At 44.6% G+C, this 24,243-nt stretch overlaps 1 protein-coding gene across 2 annotated transcripts in view; it reads right to left on the bottom strand.

The window, feature by feature from the left end:
* Positions 1-24,243, bottom strand: part of THOC5 (THO complex 5) — a 1,209,707-nt gene that overhangs the window by 116,320 nt on the left and 1,069,144 nt on the right. The gene's annotated exons all lie outside the window — the stretch shown is intronic.

Raw genomic sequence — 24,243 nt, 5'->3', positions numbered from 1 at the left:
CTCTGGGGAACCATACCCCAAGAGAGAGGAAAGCTGGAAAGTGCAAGAAAGTGATTCTTCAGATGAACAATCAGAGTGGTCTTCCTCTTCCCTCATGGTTTGGTCTGTGGTTTGAAGCCTTGGACTCAGAATTGGAGGTGGAATGTTAGAAGTCCCTGCAGAGGTAGGAAGTAAGGCCATGAAGGCATTAAATAAACTTTGGCTAAAAGCCTGCCAGTCAGGCATGCTTTCAGTAGGAGTAGAGATATGCTTCCTCTTCTCCTTTTTTTAGAGGCCTGATGGGCATCTGAAGGGAGGAAGGCCTGGAGACTAAGGAATTGGAGGGATCCAATAGACCTACTGAAAGAGTTGGCTCCCCCCAGGCACCAGAAACCGATGCTGGTAAAGCCTCTACAGATGTGCCCTCCATGCTGGATTGTGCGGCTTCCGTGGAGGTACCTGCTATAACCGAGGTGGCAGAGCCAGATTCCTCTACCAGGCCGAAGTCAGTCACAAGCTGAGGGTTGGACACAAGAGGCGCAGCTCTAGAGGTATAGTCTTGGCTTTCTTTTTTGATGGCTTATTAGGTACATCGGAGCAACTCTCCATCCCTAAAGCTATTTGTTTTAACCTTTAATTCTTTAAATACAAGTTAAGTGCATGCAGACGACTGTGCAATGTTTTGGGCACAAACGCCTAGCAAATGGAGCAGGCCTTGTAATCGTGCAACCGTCCAAAACAAAAGAGACACTGATCGTGGGCGTCCTTGTGAGGTATCTGACGGCCACACTTACACTTGCCCTTTCTGGATGACATGAACAGGCATTAAATGAAAGAAAAAGACTGAAAGGTTCCTCAATGGGGCACTTATCTGATTTCTCAAATCCGACGGCCGTGAAGGCAGAAACACCTGGCATTCGACTGGCGGCTGAGAAGTTCTGAGGGCTGGTGTGTGCAGACGTCACTTTTATGGCCCAAGTTCCTTGAGCCAAGTCAGACATCCCACAGTGACTGAAAACTTTTGTATACTGGACGGACGTTTACAAAGCAAGAGGAGTAAACCCATATGTTGAATACTGCAACATGGGAATAGAAAGGCATCATGGAACCCAACTGAAATAGAGTCTACATTAAAAGCAAACATCACCGACCAGTAAACATCAGCAGCAGGACATGAAACAGCTTTTTTTCCATCTCCTACTTATGTTTGCTGACTGCTTAAGTGCAGCCAGTATTCTGAAGTAAACCACTTCCTTTAAACAGGGAATACATAAAGGCGTTAACCATTTCCTAACTGCTTTAGTGGGTTTTATCAATGGGACAACAAATTACCTTTTTTTTTAAATCCATTTATTAACTGGTAGTAAAATTGAGCAGATAAATCTGAATGCACTACAAAGAATTATGATTGGATCTCTGATATCAGAGCTATATTGCGTGCTCTCAACATGGATGCCAAGATTTACTTTGAGAGGTGAACTTCTTGGAATCTATGTCTCACACATGTAATACACTCAACACAATCAATGACCCAAGCATAATCCTTTATGTTAAACACTGGCTCACTGATGCAGAAGACTAAGCTATTTTAGTAGGCTACCACAGATTAGGAAAATACGGAGGGGGAAGATATTAATTTAGGAGCCTCTGGAAATGGTCCTAGTAAAGCTTCTTGGACCTGGAAAAAGAAACCAGTTTATACTGAAGTATCAGCAGAGGACCAGGTTTCAACCTCTAGAAAAAGTCTAGAGTTTATCCCTGTCCAAAAAGCCACATGATAAACCAAGGCCATGGCAAAAGTAGGTAGGCCCTAACCCTGCCAGGAAATGACATGTCATAGTACGAATAGCAGAAGAAATAGCATGTGACAGCCATTACAGGTTTTCTTCTTTGACACGGGTTGTCTTACTTTACCTTCAAACAAAGCAATAGCTGACTGGCCTTCCTGAGGGATTTTATTATGTCCAAGAAGTAAATGAGCTTTATGTGGGCATCCAGAATAAGTAAAATATACCTCCTGTTGTAAGGTTCTGGAGAAAATGCTAACCAACTGGGTAAAGGTAAAAACTGAAACCACTGCAGCATAAAAGGGTGTTTTTGCAATAAACCTTGTGCCTGGGCAAAAATATGAGGTAGGGCTGACTCAACACATGAGCTAGTAACTCAGATACTCTTCTTGCAGAAGTCAGAGCAAAGAGAAAATTTTCCAAATATGAACCTCACAATAGCTTGATGGGCTAGTTTAAAATGAATAAGTATAATTTTTGACACAGAAAGTTGAGATTCGAAGGAGGAGCCACATGTTCTCTAGGTGGATGGAAACGTAAAACCACTTTCGAGAACTGCTCGAGTTGAGAACAGGTAGAAAAGGGGATGCAATCTGAAGGCAGTCAAGCAGAAGTGCCAAAACATGAAACTTGACCCAAGAATAACACAGACCATAAAACACACAAAATCTGGAACTAGAGGCAACTGGGCCTTAAACGTTTCTGGTTCTTAGTATGATACCAGCTAGAAAATCTCCACTTTCCCATATCGGATTTCCTAGTAGCAGGTATTTCTTCTTCCTTTAGTACCTGCTGCACATCCTCTAAATAAAGGTGCCTAAAAGACCTCAAACTTTACAGTCCCTGCAGTCAAATGAAAATATATACAGGCTGGGGTGTATCAAACTACCGCTGCCTTCTGTAAATAAATCTAGACAGTGGAGAACCTGCAGTAACTTCCTTTGGCCTGTATCAAATTAAGGGAGAAAGAATAGTTGTGTAAAATCTTACCATAACCATAGATATCCTTCTCTTCCATTTGCAGTATTCTGTACTCTTGGGTCTCCGCCTCTTGCGACCTGAATGTCCGGCCAGTCTTCACAGGTTTCATAGGTTGGTACTAGGCTACCAGCCCTAGGACCTATACAAGCCTAGCCATAACAATTCCCTGGCTATTTCTTCTCACACTATTTACTTCCCTGGACCCCTGTCTAGCAGGGCGACTGATGTGATCCCGGGGTGAATTTCCTTTCCCCATCCAATCGTCAATGTTCCTTTTGAAGAGGGCCAAAGAGGCACTCTGCTTGACATGTATGGGAAGCTCTGGGTTTGACATGGCCTTGTATGTTAAGCAGAGATCGCCTCTGAGTAGACTATATGCGACAGAGTATAGCTGGAGTTTTTTAAGGCGGTCAGCATAGGGCATCTGCTTTAGGCCTGCGATTCTTTTAGTGAGGTATTTCTGCGGTCTTTCCAGTTGTTGCAGATGTCTTGAGAGGTACATACCAAACGGGGCGTTGTATTCTACAATGGGTCTAATGAGGTCAAAAGTTTGTAGTCACTACAAGGTGTGTGGGACAGCTGACATGGCTAGACGAGCATGGGCCATAAAAGTGATGTCTACGTACATCAGACCTCAAAACTGAGTGCCCCAATCAGACCCCGGTCCCAGGACAAGCGTGCAAGTCCTGTGCCATCCAAGAAGGGAAATGCATGTTAATAGGAGGGGAAAGAGGGAGGGTAGGAATACTGCAACATGGAAGAGAAGGACATCTATGGCTATGGTAAGATTTTACACAACTATTCTATGTCCTTCTATTCATATGTTGCAGTACTCTATACTCTTGGGTGAGTGTCAAAGCTCATTGTGAGGAAAAGGGTGGTGGCCTACAGGAATTCTCTATGAATCCATGGAGGATAGCACTGGCGAATCCAGCCCTGGACCTAGAGATATGGTATAGCTTGTAATGTTTGGTGAATGTGTAGACAGATGTCTAAGTGTCTGCCTCCAGAATAGTGGAGATGTCCAAACCTTTGAAAAAGGCTCCTGAAGAGGCCATAGCTCTCATGTAGTGTGCTTTAACTATGTCTCCTAATGATTTCCCATGGTGTGCACAGCAGAAGGCAATAGCCCCTGGAATTCAAGGCTGAGATTGCCTGTTTTGTTACTGTTTTCCCCTGGGCCCTGGTGTGGAAGAAGACCAACAATTGGTCAGACTTTCTGACTGATTTAGTCTTGTGAAGGTAGAACCTAAGCTGTCTGTGCATATCAAGGGAATGTAAGAGTCTCTCACTGTCACTTTGTGGGTGGGCGAAGAAGGTGGGGAGGTGGATGGCTTGGTTTATGGAAAGCTCACTGACCACCTTCTGCATAAAGGACGGGTTGGTCCTAAGGGTTACTCTCTCTTTGTGGAATATGAGATAGGGGAAATGGCCATGAGAGCTTGTAACTCAAGACACCCTTCTAGCTGAAGTTAAGGCCACAAGGAGTACTGTTTTCCATGTGCAGTATTTCAAGGAAGCCTTAGATGCTGGTTCAAAGGGGGGTACTGTGAGCTTCTCCAAAACATAATTCAGGTCCCATGGAGGAGGGATGGGTTTCCTGGGGGACCTGAGGTGTAGTACTCCTTTTAAGAACAACTTTGCGGGCAATCTGGAAGCCGGGGGGGGGGGGGTTCCAGAGGCAGACAAGTTGAAATGGCAGATAGATGAGCCTTGATAGAGGAGTATGATAATCCTTGTCTGTAAGAGTTCAGACAGATAGGACAGTACTAAAGGAACCTCATTCTGTAATGGGTCTAGCTGTCACTGGAGACACCATATGGAGAATCTTTTCCACTTGGCTACATAAGATCTCCTTGTATTAGGTTTTCTGGCCTCCTGCAAGACTGTTAGCATGTCCTCATTGTATAGGTGTCTGTAATGGAGGTGAGGTGTAGAGATTGCCATTGTGAAGAGATTAGAGATCCCTTGTCCTGTGTGAGAAGATCCATTCTATGGGGTAACATGTGGTGACTGCCCTTGGCTAAATGCAGAAGGAGGGGGAACCAGTGTTGTCTTGGCCAAAAGGGGGCCACCAACAAGATTTCCGGTCTGTCCTGCTGAATCTTCAGTAGGACGTTCTGAATAAGAGGAAAGGGGGGGGTGCATAGAGAAACATCCCCTCCCAAGAAATTGAAAAGGCATCCGTTGCGCTCGCCAGAGGGTTGGGCAGCCTAGTGCAGGAAGAGGGAAGCTGTCTGTTCATGGGTGAGGCAAACAGATCTATTGGAGATGTGCCCCATCTGTGGACTAGATCCTGGAAAACATCCCTGTGGAGCATCCATTCATGGGACTTTGACATGGACCTGCTTAAGGTGTCTGCCTGACAGTTTTGTTCCGAAGGGATGTACACTGCAAGTGCTACCCCCCCTGCTTGTGGCCAGCTTCCACACTACAAGAGCTAGTCTGCATAGCAAGTAAGATTTTGTCCCCCCATTTGTTGACATACCACAGAACTGTAGTATTGTCTGTGAATAGTTTTAAGGGGCCCTGTTTCAGTTTGGGCTGAAAAGCCTTCAAGGCTAGAAGAATTGCTCTCATCTCTCTCAAATTTATGTGCTCTTGTCTGTGGGAGTCTGGCTAGGCACCATGAATCTTTAGGAGGCCCAAAGTTGCTTCCCACCCCTGGTCTTAGGCGTCTGTTACATTTCCTGCTTTGGCGGGGGGGGGGGATTTGAAGAGGTAGGCCTGGGTTGTGGTTCACCTGAATCAACCACCATTGAATCTCTTTCTTTAGGCAGGGTGATAGGGAGATTTTGTATTCCAGAGGATGAAAGTGCAGAATCTAAATGGAGCTTGAGTACCACTAAAGCTTCCTCATGTGGAGCCTCGCCAATGGTAACATTGGAATAGTGGAAGCCATTTGGCCGAGGAGCCTGAGGTACTGCCTGGCAGTCATTTCTTTGGCCTGAAGTACCAAGAGCAGTACTGTGTTAAGTTTTCCACTTTTTAGTGTGGTGGAAAAGCCTTCAAGATATTTGTCTGAATCCTGCACCTTAAGGAGACGAAGTCCTGGGTAGGGGTCAGGTTGGACTTGGAATAATTTATCTGGAAACCCACTGCCTGCAGGAGGGAGAGTTTTTTGCAAGTGGAGCACGAGGCATTCTTTGCAATCTGCCTGAATGAACAGGTCATCTAGGTAAGGGAAAATCTGGACTATGAGTCCTGTAGAAGGCTATCATGGGTGCCAAGCACTCGGTAAAGACCCTTGGTGTTGTAGAGAGACAGAAGGGCAAGGCCGAGAAATGACAGTGAGAAGAGGCCACAGAGAAACGTAAGTATCTTCTGAAATTGGACCTTATGGGTATGTGAAGGTATCCTTGATCTCCAACATGGCCATGAACCCCTGAGGCAAGATCAAAGGGAAGAGGTGAGCATCCAGAAGGTGGGCACTTGCAGGAAGTGATTTAGGTGGGAGAGGTCCAAGATTAGTCTCCATGGTCCATCTTTTCTTGGAACTAAAAAGAGCGTAGAATATAAGCCTTTTCCCCTTTCTGTCTGTGGAACAGGGTGGATGTACCCTGAGCCAGGAGGTTGTCCAAAACTGTTTAAAGGAGAGGTAGTTGCTCTTTGGGGGGCTGAGGGATACCCCTCCCAGGTGAAGGAGTGATCTATGTCATAAAATACCCATTTTCTATTAAGGATACGACTCGCCTGTCTGTAGTGATTTGTCTCCACATCTGAAGACAGTGAGAGAGCCTTACTGATATAAAGGGACGGTGGGAGGGGGGCTTCAAAAATGGCAGGTTGTCACAGGCTACCTGCCCTGTCTTGAAACTGAGACTTCTGTGCTGGTGGTTGTGTAGGTCTGGGCAGGAGTGGACTGCTTCCTGGCAGCTTTCCTAGGTCTGGATGGTGGAGCAGGACCAGAGTGTTTCCTAATAAATTGGGTTTTGGATGGGTAGTTTCTATGAAACTTGGATATAGGAGAGACAAACAAGTGTTTTAAATCTTCATAGGTTCGTACTAGGCTATTTGCCCAAGGGCATTTATAAGCCTAGCCCAGAGTTTTGTGGTTTTCGCCACCCCTTTAGTTTGAAGAAAACTATGCCCATTGTTTTGCTGTGCCTCTGTCAAGCAGAGACACTGAGGTAATCCCCGGGGTATATCTGCAATCTCCCATCCATTGGTCAAGATTTCTCTTGAACATGGCCAGCGAGGTGCTCTGCCTCACATGTACCGGGATTTTGTTCCACAGCATAGGGAGTCTTTGTGTGATGAATCTGTCCCTCCAGCATGTCCTATTAATGACCGTGTCAAGGTTTAAGTCTCCCGCCCTTGTAGTTCTGAGGGATTTGGATTTTTTGAGGTGAAGCATGTTCATCAAATCTGGGTTTGACATGGCCTTGCATGTCAGGCACAGATCACCTCTGAGCAGAAGTGCGACTGAATAGAGCTGAAGTTCTTTCAGTCGGGCAGCATAAGACATATTTTTGAGACCCTTTATCCTTTTGGTGAGGAACTTTTGGGGCCTTTCCAGCTGCTGCAGGTGTCGGGTCAGATACATTCCGAATGGAGCATTGTACTCAATCATTGGTCTGATGAGTGATGAGTACAGGGGGACGATGACCTCCCTTGATCTAGATGTGAATTCCTTCATGATCAGGTGGGCAATGTAGAAGGTCTTCCTAACTACTTTAGCAACGTGAGTGTCAAACGATAGGTTACTGTCAACCTGAGTCCCCAGATCTCTGATAGCTTCTTCTGTGCTCAGTGTGCTCAGTGGATTGCCACCTATATGGTAGCTAGGGGTAACCTTGTTTTTCCAGAAGGGTATGACTATGCATTTCTTGGCGTTTAACTTTAGGCCATGGCTCTGGCACCAGTTATCCGTTTCTGAGAGACCCTTCTGAAGGATATCCGTGTCAGATGTGTTTTCGACTATGGCGCCCAGTTTGCAGTCATCTGCAAACTTTGTCAGCCATAACCCTCCTGTGTTTGCTTGTACTTCAGAAAAGTAGATGCCGAACAAGAGTGGGCCCAGGACTGAGCCCTGTGGGACCCCACTTGTGACAGGCTTTGAGTCTGACATGGCGTCAGCAACTCTGACCCTGTGGGTTCTGTCACTTAGCCAGTTTGCAACCCATCTTGTGATGTATGGGTTTACATTTAAGCTGATGAGTTTTTCGACGATACCTGAGTGGGGTATTGTGTCGAAAGCCTTTGCCAGGTCGAGGTAGGCTGTATGGACTGCCTTTCCCTCATCAATGGCCTTGGTGACTGTTTCAAAAAAGTCGACCAAGTTTAAAAGGCATGATCTGCCTTTGACAAAGCCAAACTGGGTTGGGTCCAAAGTCTGCAAGTTCCCTATGTCTTTATTTATGAGTTCCATTATGATCCTCTCCATGGCTTTGCAGATCAGGCTTGTCAAGCTGATGGGACGGTAATTTCCAGGGTCGGTGGAAGCACTGCCTTTGTGAAGTGGGACCACAGTTGCCGTGCGCCACTCCTTGGGTACGTATCCTGAGGTGAGGCTAAGATTAAACAACTGTCCTAACTGCGGGTTTAATTCCTCGTTGAGTTTGTGGAGCACACAGCCGGGGACACCATCCGCTCCCATGGATGCTGTGTTTTTCGCCTTAGAGAGAGCAGTTCTCACCTGGGCGTTAGAGATGTTTGGGGGGGCTACAATCCTCTGGTATAGATATCTCTCCTTTTGGGGGGGGGGAGTTTGCACTGAACCTGTCAGCCAGTATATTGGCAATGTCTGCAGGTTCAGTAATTTTCACATCATTTTGAACTAATTCTGAGCATATCTGGGAGTTTCCTCCCAGGTTTCTAACATAGCTAAAGAAGGCCTTATGATTGTCTTTTGAGTCCTTAGCAATTTTTCTCTCAAAATTTGCCTTGGATGATTTTATGAGAGCTCTTAGTTTTTTACTTATAGTGATCAAAGGTGTCTTACCTTTTAAGGATTTTGCTCTATCTTGTAGTAGCTTCCTCCTTTTGTTGTAGAGCTTGTTTATGGCTGGGGTCCACCAGACTGGACACTTGCCTTTGGTACAAAGAGTCTTTGTTTTGTTTGGGATTGCCTGATCCATGCAGTCCTGTAGATGCTGGTAGAAGGCGTTTGTAAGTGATTCAGCGGTTTGGGTAATGTTTACCGCCGGCTCGGGGGCCTTAAAGGAGACCACACTAGTCTTTAGAAGTGTGAAGTCGGCTTTTGAGAAGTTCTTCACTGTGGTCTTTTTTATCTCAGGTGGGGGCGGGATGAGGACCTCCAGTGAGATTAGTTTATGATCTGATCTCACCAGTGAGGGGTACACTTCCGGTGTTGAACATTGTGATCCCATGTTCGTGATGATAAGGTCAAGTATGTTTTCGCCTCTTGTGGGGATGGTGACTAGTTGTTCCATGGCATTTGAGTTTATGAACTCCAGGAATCTTTGGGCTAGAGTGTTTGGGCTTAAGTAGTGATCCCAGTCTATATTAGGGTAGTTGAAGTCACCTAGTATGATGGTGTTTGGAGATACATTTATCCCCTCCAGTGTTTTCAGGAAGGCTATGTGAGTTTCCTGAGTTTGAGAGGGTGGCCTGTAACATGCTACAAATTGCAGAGCAGTTTTGCCTATGGTTAATTGCACCTGGATGGTCTCCGATGCATCGTGCATTGCCACCAACCTTGAGGTATGGGTGTCCTTGATGACTATGGACACCCCCCCCCCTCCTTTCTTGGTGTTGTCCGGATTTTGGGGCTGGAACGCATGGTATGAGGTAAAACCTGATAGTGCTGGGGTGCTCTCAGGAGTCTTGAACCAGGTTTCAGTCACAGCACAGACATCGATGTTCGCCATACTGAGAAGGGCCTCGAGTGCGAGCATCTTGAGGTTGAGCCTTCTGGCATTGAGCAGCATTACCCTTAGTTTTTTTCCTTTTTTGTGTTCTAGGGTGGTAGGTTTAGAATTTGAGCCTTGCCTAAAAAAGGCACTATAGGGGTGGCAAGAGCCTTTGCCAATATCCGGAAGCCCAGTGGTGACAGGTGCACGCCGTCCCTTGCGAAGCAGCGTGGCTTGTCCAGCATGTCATCCCAGGCAGACAGACATTGGATCCCCTTAGAATGACACCAGAGTTTAAGCCAATTGTTAAAGCTGATCATCTTATCTCTGTATTGTGGCATCATTCTTGGTGAAGGTAGGATACTGCTCAAGGTCAGGGTCATACCTGCCTGGGCTACATAATCAGAGAGCTCCTCAATGTCTCTTTTCATGTAATCCAAGGAGGTATGTCTCAGGTTGTTTACACCAGCATGGACAATGACTGAGTCGTACTTGTACCTGCTGCTGGGAGACCTGAGTGCTTGCATTATGTGGCGGATTCTAGCGCCCGACAGGCAGCTTACTGTGACCTTTTCCTTACTCAATCTGGTGAGCGGGACGTCAGTGTGTCTGACTATGGAGTCACCAATGACGAGTGTGTCTGGCATTGTGTTTGGCCTTAAGGGCTGTGACTGTTTAGCACACTGACTGTGTGGTCTATGTGTTGCATGTGTTGTGTCTTGAGGTGGTGGTTGTTTAGGTGTCTGCTTTGGTGGCCTCTGCTGTTTTGGTAGATTTTTGATCAGAGCCTCCGAGTATGTCTTTGTGTGTTTATGTGTAAGATTTGAGGTTTTGATAGTACTATGTGAGACTGGGTGTGTGGTGTGTGTGGTACCCTTCTCCTCCTGTCTGGTCTTGCCAGTCTTATGTTGAGAGAGCTCGGCCTCCAGTTTGGCTGTATTGTTGCATCTCTCACATGTATTTGTGTTTTGTGGGAGAAGGAGAAAGTTGTCTGTGTACATGAGGCAATTGTAGCATTGCCTCAATATTCCCAGGTTCACCAGCTGAGCAGGAGATGACACTAGCAACTGATCCCTCGACATGCTAGAAGGAATAGATAAAAAACTTACAAAAGACTCCGGGGGATGTGGGTTCTAGGCTGGTGGAGTACTATCTATAATACGAGTGCTTTATCAAGGTGAAAGTACTGTAGGAGCAAGTGCTATGCTTTACAGATAGAGAATAGCCTACTTGGGAAACAAGTAGAGATGAACTTTTTAGTTATAGGATACGCTGGTTAGATCAGCAGTAAAGTTCGAGGAAGGTAGTTTTAAGGGAAAAATTGAAGAGTGGAATTTAGGTAGCCCGAATAGTTTAACCTTGTTTAACCGCCGCTGCTCTTGTGTGCAACAGTGGCAACTCCGCGCTAAATTGCGCTAACGCGTGCTTTATAGCAGGGGGCTGGAAAAAACAGGAAATGACCCAAAATGGCAAACGAATTACTAGTTGCTGTCTCTAACCACTCCTCTGAGGACAAACAAGCAGCTCAGTACTCCCCACTCCCACTGGTGAGTAAAGAAACTACCTCTGGCCACACAAGAAAATGGAGGAACACAGGAATCAAACACAAAGCCCAGGGATCAGCAAAATCTGATCACTGGAACAACTAACTAGGAAAGTTTAGGAAAGCAGAAGTATTTTTTTGTTTTTTTTTTTTTAGTTTTTTTTTTTTAGTTTTTTTTGCACACAGCTCCTTCCTCTTTTGTTGCAAAGCCTTAAATAGCTCTGCAACCTTGGAGCTAAATGGAGCTGAGCTGTCTAAAGGGACATCAAGGAGCTTTGTCCTGATGTCATCAGATAGTGGCTGAAGTCTTAGCCATGAATATCTTCTGAGAACAGGATCTAATGCAGCAGATCTAGCAGAGGCCTCAGCAGTACGATAGCTGCACCTAATAGAATGTCTAGTGACCTAGGAGGTCAAAGAGATGAGGCTGGACAGTTTAGCTTTGGCTGGGGATTCAGGGATGTCAGACAACCGTTTAGTGACTTTCTGCAAAACAGCTAAGGCATATTTGGACATGTGGGTCGGATAACTGATTGTTCTGAAAGCCAGGGTAGAGGATGTATAGACCTTTTTGCCCAAACGTTCCATAGCCTTGCTGTTTTTGTCCGTAAGGAGCAGAGAAGAAGGAAAGACTTTGGATGCCTTGTCTGTAGAGACAGAGATTGTGCGTGGGTCAGCTGCAGGGCATTTTACTAAGAATTTAGCTGTCTCAGGGACTTTGTAGAACCTATTAGGCCTGTGGGGAGCAGGGAGCTGAAAGTCTGGGTTCAAGGAAGCTGCACTGAAAGCATCAAGAAATGCTGGCAGAACTGGAGGAATAGCTTAAGGAACAGGGGAATCCATCTGGAGGAGTTCATAGCACCTCCCTCATCTTAGCTATGGTTTCCACAAAGGTGAGATCTTCTGCTGGGGAATCTGCTTCAGCAGATTCTTCCTCTGGGGAGGCACAGCCAAGAGGGGAAGGGAGTTGGGAAACATAGGAGAGTGAGTCTTTTGAGGAGGACTCAGACGATTCCTCTTCTTCCACCTGAGAAGAGTCTAAGACTTGGGGGCCTAGGACTCCAACACAGGGGGAGAGATTGCTGAAGCTACTAAAGCAGCACGTCTAAGCCATGAATGCATTAAAAAGGCTTTGCGAAAAAGCCTGCCAATCTGATTGACTTTCCACAGTAGGAGAAGTATGCTTCCGCTTTTCTTTCTTCTTTAAGGAAGGCCTAGCAGGCGTTTGGAATGGTGTAGGTCTGGGGTTGGACAGCAGCATGGTAGTGCAAGGATCTGCCTGGTCGGCCGATGCAAGCCTGGGTTCCCCCTCGGCATTAGAAGCAGATGTCTGCAGGGCCTCCGAGGATGTGCCTTCTGCGCAAGGCTCTGCGGCTTCCACTTTGGTACCCACTGTACCCATGTCGCCGGTGACTGATCGTTCCTTCAGGCCGTCAGCCACAGGATAAATGCTGGGAGGTGGAGGTGCACTTAAGGTTACAGGCCTTAGGGTCTTGACCTTTTTCATGGGCGGCTCGGCTGGCAGATCTGACGAACACTCCATACCTAACACTAACCGCTTGAGACGCTGCTTCTCCGGGTATATAATTAAGGCATGGAGTCTGCTGCTCACAGTGTTTGGACAAAGGCCTGGCAACCAGGGCAGGCCTTATGGTTGTGGGTCAGTCCTAAACAAAAGAGGCAGTGCTTGTGGGCATCTTTAGGGGGAATGGCCGCACTTGCACTTACCCTTTCTGGATGACATGAACAAACAGTAACATGAAATGACTAAAAACAAAAGGTCCCCAATGGGTACTTATCTCAAAGATCCTAGATCCGATGGCTAGTACAGCAGGAAAAGCTGGCGCTCGACTGGCAGTAAAGAAGTTATGAGGTCTGGTGCATGCAGACATTACTTTTATAGCCCACACCTTGCAGTAACTACAAACTTTTGAAGAATGGTCAGACGTTCGAGTAGCAAAAGGAGGAGACCCAAGAGTACAGAATACTGCAAGATGCGAATAGGAGGACATCCACATATGCCTGGGCCAAAATGAAATCACCACCACCATTTCGATGAAGGCCTTTTGGAATTTTAGAAGAATCCTTCTTATCAGTGGAAATGCATAAAAGAACATTCTCAATACATGGGAATAAGAAAGCATATGGATTTCAGTCCTGTTGCATGGAATCCTGTAGCAGAATTTCTTTCAACTGTTTGAAAGGAAGAAAGTACAGTTGTGGAAGAACCTACTATAACAGTAGATATCCTACTGATCACTATTGCAGTATTCGCAAAAATGGCTTGTTGTTCACTGATGTCTGGCCAGGGTACCAAAGCTTTACCTTCCATGGGTTTATGTCCGGATGATAACCTCTGCTCGTCAGCAAAGGGGTATAAAATCGGACATATGAGTGAGATCCTCAGACTATCTTCAAACCAGCAATGGTCTGAATAATAATGAGGAAGGAGACTGGTAATCTAGGAGGGGTTTTAGTCTGCAGAGGTAAGCAAACTCCCTTCAGAAGAGATGTATTATCTTGGAAGAATGTGTGTGCCTGTGTGTGTAAGACTTGGTATTTTGTGCCAACAGTGAGAGAAAGGAGGAGAATGGGATAAGGTGGGAGAGAAGGAATACTGCAACAGTGATTAGTGGGACATGGGATAAGATGGGAGAGAAGGAATACTGCAACAGTGATCAGTGGGACAGCTACTTTTCTTACACAACTGTACTATGTCCTGACTGAGATCACTGCTGCAGTATTTGTAACATATGGGTAATTCCCAGAGCTGTAGAGAGATAGAAAGGTGGCAGGCTTAAACTGAAAGGGAAGCCAAAGAGTCCAGAAGGCCAAACAGAATTGTTCTAGCAAACACTGCCTAGACCTGAAGAAGGTGTTAACTTATAGTGTTTAGTGAAGTTGTGTTGAGATGATCAGGTAGTTGCTTCTAAAATTGACCTGGTATCCACCCCATTGTAGAATGCACCAGATGAAGCCAGTACTCGAGGGAGAAGTATCCCTCTGAGTTTTGTCTGGGAATCTTTTCTTAGGTTTTACTTTGCCTATGAAGGGTTCTAGAATCTCTCTTGGCAAAGGAGGTAGATTTTGCTGGAAAATTTCTAAAACAACTGAGAAGTGTAGTGAGCAGAATCTGACAGCAATCTTTCATTGTCTTGCCTTGTTCCTGCAAAGCCCTGAAAAGGCTGTCAGCTTGTGAGCCAAAAAGAAGGTTATTATCTGGGGGGAATCCAAAATGTTTTACTTGAAATCTTCTGGAAAAGGCTGGCTTCACAGTAAGGTTCACTGCATGATAACTGACTCAGTAGCAGCTGCCTTGGAAGAGGCATCCACAGCATCATAGCTGCATTTAATATGCCTGGCTATTTGGGAAGCCTGGGCCACTAGGAACTGCATATGCCACTTCAATTCAGGTGTATGGGGCTCTGTGATGGTCTTATCGAATGATGGTAGCACAGAGAGTAAGTATTCAGTCATTTGAGTTTGATAGTTCTTGGCTCCGAAAGCCAAAGTAGAATTGCATTTCACTTTCTTACTCCACCTATCCACTGTTTGACTATCCTTGTCAGTGGGGAGAACGTTAGTGCCAGTAAATCAGCTTGGAAGGTTTGTCCCAGGCCAGGGATACTACACAGCTGGGTCTGCCACAGGGTTTTTGTAGAGGAACTTTGTAGAACCTGTTTTTGGCCTTTTTGGAGCAGGAGGCTGAGAGTCCAGGTAAGCATCTAGCACTGGGGGAACTGCAGCAGGTGCAGAAGTGCCCATCTCTAAGTTGTAGTACCTCTTTTGCACCTCTGACACCTGTTTAGATTGCCCTGTGAAATGCTTCATTATGCTTTGCAAGGATTCACCAAAGGAGGCCTCTTCCAAGAGGAATCTGGAGAGACGGAGTCTCCCTCATCTGAAGATACCTGTTCAAGGGAGAGTAACTGAAAAGAAGTCAATAGAGTAGTTAGACTTCCCCTCTGTTCCTCATCAGAGGAGGAAGAATCCAAACCCTGTTTCTCTGATGTGGCCTGAGAAGGCTGGGTCAATAAGAAAGGGGCTTCAGAGACAAAATTGCCTTAAACACTCCTGAGAAAAATTAATCAATTTTTCCCTCTGGATGCAGAAGGGGAGGTCATATGCTTAAGTTTTTGTTTTTTGTTCTTACGGGTGATGTCTGCCTGTAACAGCTTAGGAGGTTCTGAGCCATGGGGCATTTCTATAAGACTACTGGGAATCTCTTTCTGCACAAGGGACTCCATAAGGCTCTCTGAGATAATGAAGTGGGATTCAGAGAGGACTGTAATCTTCAAGGTCTCAGGAACCAAAAAGCAGGTTTGACTACCTTAGCAGGTACATTGATTCACAGGCAGAAGGTGAATCCTCTCTTGGTCATCTAATTTTTTTCATGGGCAAGAGGCCAACGTCCAAGTCTTCCATCATGGTGGAGCAGGCTAAGTGTTTTAAGCATTAGGTCTCAAAGAAGATATTAACAACAGACAGCCTAGACTGGAGAGTTTTAGGAACAAATGACTAACAAATGGAGCAGGTTTTGTAGTCATGTTTGGGGCCTAGACAGAATAGTCACTGAGTGTGAAGTCTTTGTATGGAATTTGCCCACCATATTCACACTTACTCCTCCTGGCTGATATCAAACAGTTAAAAAAACAGTACAAGGTTTAGAAAGGAAGGATCCCCAATAGGGCACTTATCTGAATCCGAAAAACGAAGCTATAGTATAAAGCGACCAGATGATCACAGTCCATTGGGTGCAATGACCTGCATTTGGGCTGGTGGTGAGATAGCCTGTGGATCTCGTACATACATTTGATTTTATACCCCTACACCAATGAGATGAGGTCATCCTCCAGATGTACAGCCTCGGTAAAGGAGGTAAAGCTTTGGTACCCCAGCTGGATTTCAGCAAGCTATAATCCATCTGTTACAAATACTGCAACAGTGATCTCAGTCAGGACATCTACTTGAGGCATTTCTCACAGATGGATCAACTTCTAGAAGATCCCTCGAAGTAGTTCCCATTGGTGAGGGTCTGTCCTGGTCTTCATCAACTAATCTGCTATAATGTTTTTCTCTGACTGAATGTACTCCCATGCAATTCTGGCAGTTTTGCAAAGGAGGTAAACTGTATTAACTTGCAGAGGTCCTGGGGATCAGAGATGATTAAAGGCCTAAACATCACTGATGGCTCCTAACAGGGCTTTGAAACTTTCGCGCTTTTGTGTCTCATTGTTCCGCAAACCTTGCACATCCAACCTGTTTGAAATAGTCCCCCAAAAAGTCTGAAGCAATGACTGACAGACTAACAAGAAGGGAGAATGGGAGACCTGGATTGAGAAATAATTTGTCTGCACACCACAGTAACTCCCATCTTTGCTAAAATTGAAAAGGATAAAAAAAATTCTGACTTTGAGGCCAGACTGACCAGAGCCACCAGTGGAATTTTCTCATGTAAAGTCTGGCCGAGCAGATCACAATAATCGCAGAGGCCTTGAAACCCAGTATCCCAATATATTTTGGGGCAGAAAATAATGTTGGATTAAAAAAAAATCACAACGTTTTCTTTGTACAATTACACTTTATCCCAAGAAATACTTTCTTCCTAAGGATGTATTCAAAGACTTCCCAAAAAAACGAAACTGTTGAAAGGAAAAAGATTATTTAGAAAGTTCACTTAAAATCCCAGACTTAAAAGGATCTCCTTGATGTATGTCAAAGAATCCAAACATCTGGGGGAAAAAAGTCTTCAAAGTCCATTGTCCTTAAATGGAAAGATGTAAATGTCTTGCGGTCTACAGAAAGAAATTACTGGAGCCAGACAAATTGTGAATACCCCCCTTGGGGCAAAAGATTGCTCAAAGGATAAGATAAAACACAAAACCTTAAGCAAAAACAAGCAATTTGGAGCAACATAATAATCATCTTTTAAATCTGTTTCCATGAAACTGAGGAAGGTAAAAGAGCAGTCCTAGATCTTCCCCTGTTACCTCCAAGTTCCTTCTTTCTTTGGCACCATAAAATTACTGAATAAAAAAACCTTTGCCTCTCAGGCCTGGGAATAGAAGTACTATGACTAGCTGAGACAATACTAGCTCCAGAAAAGGAGAAAAGAAAAGTTTCATTTACAGGATAAAGAGGGATGTTTGGAAACAGAGGGAGGGATCCCACTGCCATCTGGATTATTGTAGAAATGTTCTCAGAATCCATCTGAGAAAATATGATGCAAGTGGGTAAGATGACAGCCTACAGTGAAGAATAGATTAGGGGTACGGCCAGGGTGTGAGGGGTGAACTAGAATGGGCAAGCAATCATACAGACTTTTTGGACTATCCCTGGCACTGGAAGGCACTCCGTTTCTTCTTAGAGCATCCGTGCCATTTTTTTTAATAGACAAGTTTGTTTGAGCCTTGCTATGTCTGATAGATAAATTCTTGGAAAAAGATTCTGAAGAGGAAAAAAATATATATATTTTTTAATTTGAGGACAAAGAGGGCTGAATAATACAGAAAATATCAATATCCTATTTACAACGAATACTTAGAACCACAGCAGCAGAAGGGCCAAACAGAAATAAAAGTTATTTACTCACCATAACTATGCATGTGCTATCTGTTTTCATCCTTCCTCACACTGCTGGGTCTCAGATCAGACTTCAACCACTTCTAAAGACTTGGCTCTATAGCTCTAGCTCGTCCCCTTACTCAGTCCTCCTCTAATGGAATAACTTTAGAGTAAGGAGAGGGCAAACTATCTGCAGTGTGTGTCCAAACAGCTATCACAAAGAAAAATATAAACATCCTAGAGAATAACTATATAAATAGGAGAAACAAAGAGAAAAGAGCTGGAGTTCATCCATTAGTCAAGAAAGACATTTTTCAGGTCAGTCTAGGAGACTTGGGAATTACAAAAAAAAAAAAAAAACTGAAATAGGATGGAGGAGGGAGGGAAGGAGGTTGAGTAAGGATGAAAATAGACAACACAGATGCATAGTTACAGTGAGTACATTACTTTTATATCAGATGTTCTCTTTTTTGTCTGAGTCTCAACTGATGAAGCAGCGTCCCATAAGGAAGGAATATTCTGGAGCATAGCAAAGCTAAATACTCTATTCCTAGATAAGCTTTCCAATTTGTAGTGAGCATTAAAGCTTTGAGTTTGACCAAATGGCAGCACCACAAATGTCATCTATAGAAACTTTAGATCAAAAGGCAGAGGATGTGGCCACTGATCTGTGGAATGAGCCTTAGGAGGTCTGAGAAGTATCCATCCATTTTTGCTGTATACAACAAACAATGCAGTCGGTAAATAAACTGGCTAAAGCCACCTTTGAGGCAGATTCTCCCAGTTTGGCTTTAGAAAAGGAAATAAACAGATGGTCTGACTTTCTGAAATCTTTCATTCTGTGGATATAGAATCGTAGAATAAAAGTTATGTACATCTAAAAGGTGAAGCATGTATATTTATATTTATACTTGTTGGAAAAAACTGGAAAGAAAACAAGAAGGTTGATCAACTGATTTATAGCTATTTCTAAGGCCACCTTGGGTACAAAGGAAGGATTTATGGGGGGAAAAACCCTGTCCTTGTGAAAAATTAGACACAGTGGCTTAGATGAGAGGGGGCCCATAATTCTGATACTCATCTGGCTGAAGTGATTGCGACCAGAGAAATAGCTTTCCAAGACAAAAGTTTAAAATCTGCCTTGGCTGCTGGTTCAAATTGCGGTTGAGTCAAAGCTTGCAGGAGAATATTTAGATCCCATGGTGGAGTAGGATCTTTGATGGGGGTTAGAGTAAGAAAGTACCTTTAAGAAAGGCTTTAGACAATCTAGATGACACCAAAGAAGACTGATTATGTCCTATATGTAAAGCTGTAGATAGCTGCAAGTTGAATCTTTATGGCTGAATAAGGGTTCCTATTAGATTGTCGAAACTCCATTTATGCGAATACGAAATCGACACGTACTGCGCGAAATATGTAATTGAATGTGCAAAACCGTGAAATTCGAAATGTCGAAGTGTTTTGGTTGGCCCATCTGCGGTATAGCTCCATAAGTTAAGTGTGCCATAGTTACAGACCTTAGGGTTAGGGTGCGGGTTAAGGTAAATGTACAGATAGGTAATGTGTGTAAGATTTAGTGTAGTGTTAGAAGTAGGGTTTTGTTAAATGTATTTGTGTGTATTATTTATTTTGTTTGGGTATATCTCCGTAGGGGAAGTGTGCGGTAGTTACGGACCTTAGGGTTAGGGAGGGGTTAAGGATAGTGCATAGACAGTTGTGTATGTGGGGTTTAGTGTAGGGTTAGAAGTTGAGTTTTGGTACTTTACTTTAGGGTTAGGAGTAGGGTTTGGTTAGTGTATGTATGAGGTTTATTTATTTTGTTTGGGTAGGTAGTATGTACTGAGTGGTGGGGTTGGCAGACTATGAACATTCGATATTTTAAATTTCGCGGTTTAGTGCATTTGGTATTTTTGCGGTTCGAGTAATATGTATCGCTGTTTTGGTATTCGATGTAATGTATTTTCACTGATTTAATATAGACCCGTTGAATAACTAGCACTGCTGTTCAATACGGGAGCAAGAACATCTAAAACAGTTGAAATGGGTGCTAAAAATGGATCTATTTGTCTCTTGGCAGCCCAGCAGGAGAATCTTTTCCATTTACACTTGTACACCTTTCTCGTAGAATCTTTCTGAGCCGATATGGGGATGAAAACCTGGACTGTCTAGCCATCACTGGAAGTGGAGAAACCATTTGGTTAGTTTGAGGGTCTGAGGGTCTGAATGTCTGGATGAGTTTTTCCTGATGGGTGAGAGAGAAGATCCTGGGTCGGATCAAACACCCAAGGAGGGGTATGCAAGATGAGGCCAATAAATGGGAACCAAACTTGTTTTGTTAAGGTGAGAAAGGAACAATGAGAACTACTTTTCCCCTTCCAGTACAAAGCTTTCTGTAGGAATTTTGGGATCAGTGGAACATGAGGAAAAGAGCACTGGAGTCCCTGGGGCCAATCATGAAATACAGTGTCTCTCCGTGACTCCCCTTCTGGAGGGATCAGGGCAAAGTACCCAGTACACTTGGAGGTGAGTGGAGAAGCAAAGCGATCACAGCATGGTTGACACCACTGACAAAAAATTGTTTCTGCCACACAGGATTGAGAGACCACTTGTGAGGTAGTAATATGGACCTGCTCAATTTGTCTGGTAAAATGGTGGACTTCCCTGGAATATGAGTTCCCAGAAAAAAATGGCCAGAAGAGATTGCCCACTACCAAACTCTCATTTCTTCTCGGTATAGGGAGTAGGACTCATTTCCCCCATTTCTTTATGTACCAGACATCTGACAAATTTTCTGTCTGAATGGCAATTATCCAGAGTGAGAGCATCTTAAAAAGTCTGCAACACTAATAGGACTGTTCTCATTTCCAGGACACTGATGTGAAGATCAGCCTGCAGACAGGACCAAGTGGCTTGGACTGCCCTTCCCAAGTAATACCCCCTCCTTAGTTGGGAGGCATCCGTTTTCACTGTGGTCATGCATGGTGGAAGGAAAAAATGGGCAGCCCTAAGAAACTTCTCTTGTGGTGACCCATCAGAAACTGTTCTTTGCAAATTCTTGTAATATGTACTGCAGCAGAGACAGGATGTCATCTGATAGACTATTACTGCAATCGGCGTCCACTGAAGTACTCTCATGTAATATCTTGCTAGTGGTATTAGAGTTAAGAAAGCTGCCATAGGTTCCAGGAATTGCAAAATCAACCTTACTGGCGGGGAAGGATGAGATAGTAACTGGGATGCTTAGACCTGTAATGTATTTACCCTTGACTGAGGGAGACTTGTGATTTCTATAACTGTGTTCAGATAAGCATCAATGAACTTCAGGACTTGAGTGGGGGAGAGTTGAGGCTTGGCATAGCTCACTGTAATGCCTAGTTGAAAACCTAGTTAGAGCAAATAGTCTCTGGCTTGAACGGAAAATGCTTGGTGGGAGCAGAGACGAGACAGCCATTGAGATATGGAAACACCTGTAATCCTTGCAGTCTCAGATGAGCTGTGACCACTGCCATGCATTTGAACAGCCTGGGGGCTGTGGTGAGACCAAAGGGCACAGCTCTGAATTGATAATGACTGGCTCCCAGCTGGAAACGAAGAAATCTCCTGGAACACCTGTCTATTTTGATGTGACAGTACACATTTTGGTGTGACAGTACATATTCTGCAGATCTATCGGGCACATCCAATCATCCTTGTCCAGAAGTGGCAGAATGGACTGAACGGTGACCATTTGGAATTTGGGTCATTTGAAATATTGGTTTAAGATGCTGAGATCTAGGACAGGTCTCATGTTCCCAGTTTTCTTTGGCACCAAAAAGAATTTTGATTAAGTTCCAATTCCTTGCTGATCTGGAGGGACCATCTAGATGACACTTTTTTTTTTTACAGCAGCTTTTATATCTCTATGGCTGCTACTTTTCTCCGACTGGGTGGAATGTTTGGAAGTTTTGTAGAATAATTGGGGGGCTGTACAGAAAAGGGTATGTAATAATCTCTAGAAATAATGCTCTGTGCCCAGCTCTGTGCCCAGAAGTCTTTGGTGATGGCTGTCCAGGTTTTTGAATGCAGGGATAAGCGTCCCTCTCCTTGAGTCTCTCCACAGGGCAGCAGCTGGGCAACCCTTCAGCAGCGCTGATAAGGTCGCTCAGAAAATGGACCTCAAACCCCAATTTTGCAGGCCTCCTCTGCCACAAGGGCATTCTCTATTGTTTGAATTCTCCACTCTACCACAGGTTGGGTGGAATCTGTTCCCATAAAGGTCCTTGGAAGAGCCTTGCAGCTTCCGGAACCACAATGTCCTACCATCTCTCTGATTCCAGGAAGAGGTTCTTTGAGGTGTACAAAAAATGATCATTATGGCAGATAAAGTCTTCCAGTCTTGCACACTCCTAACAGGAGTTCTTTAATCTTGAGACCAAATAAGATAGAGCCATCAGAAGTAGCACTGATGAATGATGACTTGAAAGGCTCCACAATGTCACATAGGTGCATCCAGGAGCACCTTTCTCACCATTATTCCTGAACCAGCAGTTCTCAAAGCACCTTTTGAGATGTGTGAAATGGGCCTCATAGAGGTGTTTGATAGGCACTGTAGGGTGCCCAGTTGTGAAGAAGTAGTCTTGTCCTTCACAGATATGGAACCAGAGAGGACAATGGAAAGCTCTTCGATCAAGTCCCTCTGAAATCTTGTGACGTGAAAAATAACTCGGTGACGTAATGGCAAAGGTCTATGATTCATACACCCGATTCCCAAACCTGTCCAACACCTGCAACTCTTTGTTTTGGGTGGGGGACAGTAGAACTTTGCCCTGCAAGCACTTTTTCTGGTGGCTGCTATCACTATACTATCTACTGGGGGGAACCCTTGCTCCAGTGGTCCCAATCCTTTGGTACAACCAAGTATTTATCTGATCTTTTGGGAATTGGCTCCATGACATCTGGATCCTTTCATGCCTGGAGGGAGATGAGGTCTACCATTTCATCCACCAGGGGAACTACCCAGAATGTAGCTGAGTCAACTCCAAAAGCCTTGGGTGAGTCAGAAGACCAAGCACCTTTCTGTCTCAAAAGCTTGAGTATTTCACCAGGGGAGATGTCCTCAAGGAATAATCTGGAGAACCCTTCCCCATCACTGAAGTCAGTGTTTTCTGTGAGGGATTTCTGTGGGGAATCTAAATACTTTTTCTTACACACATGCTTCTGAGGAGACTCTATGATGGGGTGTTCCAGAGAGGACTTGGACGCATGAGCAGAGTTCTGAATGAGGACCGTCTCAAGACTTTTACGGGATAGCTGCCCCGATGTGACAGGATGTATAAGCTCTGAGACCAAAGCAGACAACTGTGAAATGGGTGAATCTGAGAAGGGGGGCAAGCATATCTTATCTTCAGAGGCAGAGAAAGCTCTCTCTACTACCTTGAAGGCCAAAGAGATAGGGGGAAGCAGGAGCCAAAGACAGTGCACAGGATGGATCACAGCATCACCATGACTCTGCCTCGAAGCAGAAGTCACAGTTGAGCTGTCCAGTGCTGAGGCTCCAAGAGAACCCCCCCCAAGCTGTGAGGGGACGGGAGTGGATCCTACCCTCCACCCTGGATCTGGTGCCAACGCTTTGGCTCTGAGATCACTACAGCTCTGACAAGGTTGAAGTTGAATAGATCAGAGAAGCTGGAGTCAAAGATGGGCAAGCCTTTGTATCTGACACAGACTCGGGATGCTAGGGTAAGATGTCTCCATAACCGAAGGTCAGATCAGAGTACACATCATCAACTGAGTAGAGGCTGGTGGCAGACTCAATGGTCTGATGGAAAATGGAGCTGGCAGAACTTCTAAATGAATCTGAGCCCAAAGAAACTTTCTTATCATAGTGTCAACATCTGCTTTGGTTAGGCTCTTAGACGACCTGACAGACGATGAGGTAGAAGGTGGCCTGAACACTGTAATCTCTTGGAGGAATAGTGCTCAGTTCTAGGGTAAAAGAGGAAGAGCAGCAAGTCGAAGACTTGGACTTTGACATTGTCAGATTCAACAGTTTGGAAATTTTTTCAGGTGGAGTTAAGCCTGAAACAGAAGAAGAATCGGGATCATTTTCTTCCTTTACTATTGACCAATGAATTTCCTTTGGCCTTCTTGGGAGGCTTTTTGAAAGGGAGAGCACCGGCAGACTCGAGCAAAAAAGAGGTTGAAAGTAAGACTATACCAGACCAACTTATTGTGGTGTTCAACCAAGGCACAGTGGTTGCAAACATCTCACATTCAATGTCTACATCAGAAGAATCCTAACAGTATACACACTCCTGGTGGGCATCCAAGTTTAGTATTTTGTACCCACAGGAGGTGCATTTTTTACACCTGGTTGGCTTATCTGACATTATCTAAAAATAAGGAAACAATGAAATAACAGACACACAAGAACATATTACCAACAATGGTATAAAAGAAAAATTACCAACAATGATAAAAAAACAGAGTACCTGAACACAGGTAGCAGATGGGAAGGAAAATAGAAGGCCTATGTCAAAAAAGGAGACATAACTCCCTTTTTTTTAAATGTTAGAGAGGGCAGGAACAAACAGAA

The sequence above is a fragment of the Protopterus annectens genome, chromosome 4.part0 (genome assembly GCF_019279795.1).
Source record: "Protopterus annectens isolate FY-2018-M chromosome 4.part0, PAN1.0, whole genome shotgun sequence".
Lineage (NCBI taxonomy): Eukaryota > Metazoa > Chordata > Ceratodontiformes > Protopteridae > Protopterus > Protopterus annectens.
This window is presented reverse-complemented; position numbering and strand designations above follow the sequence as displayed.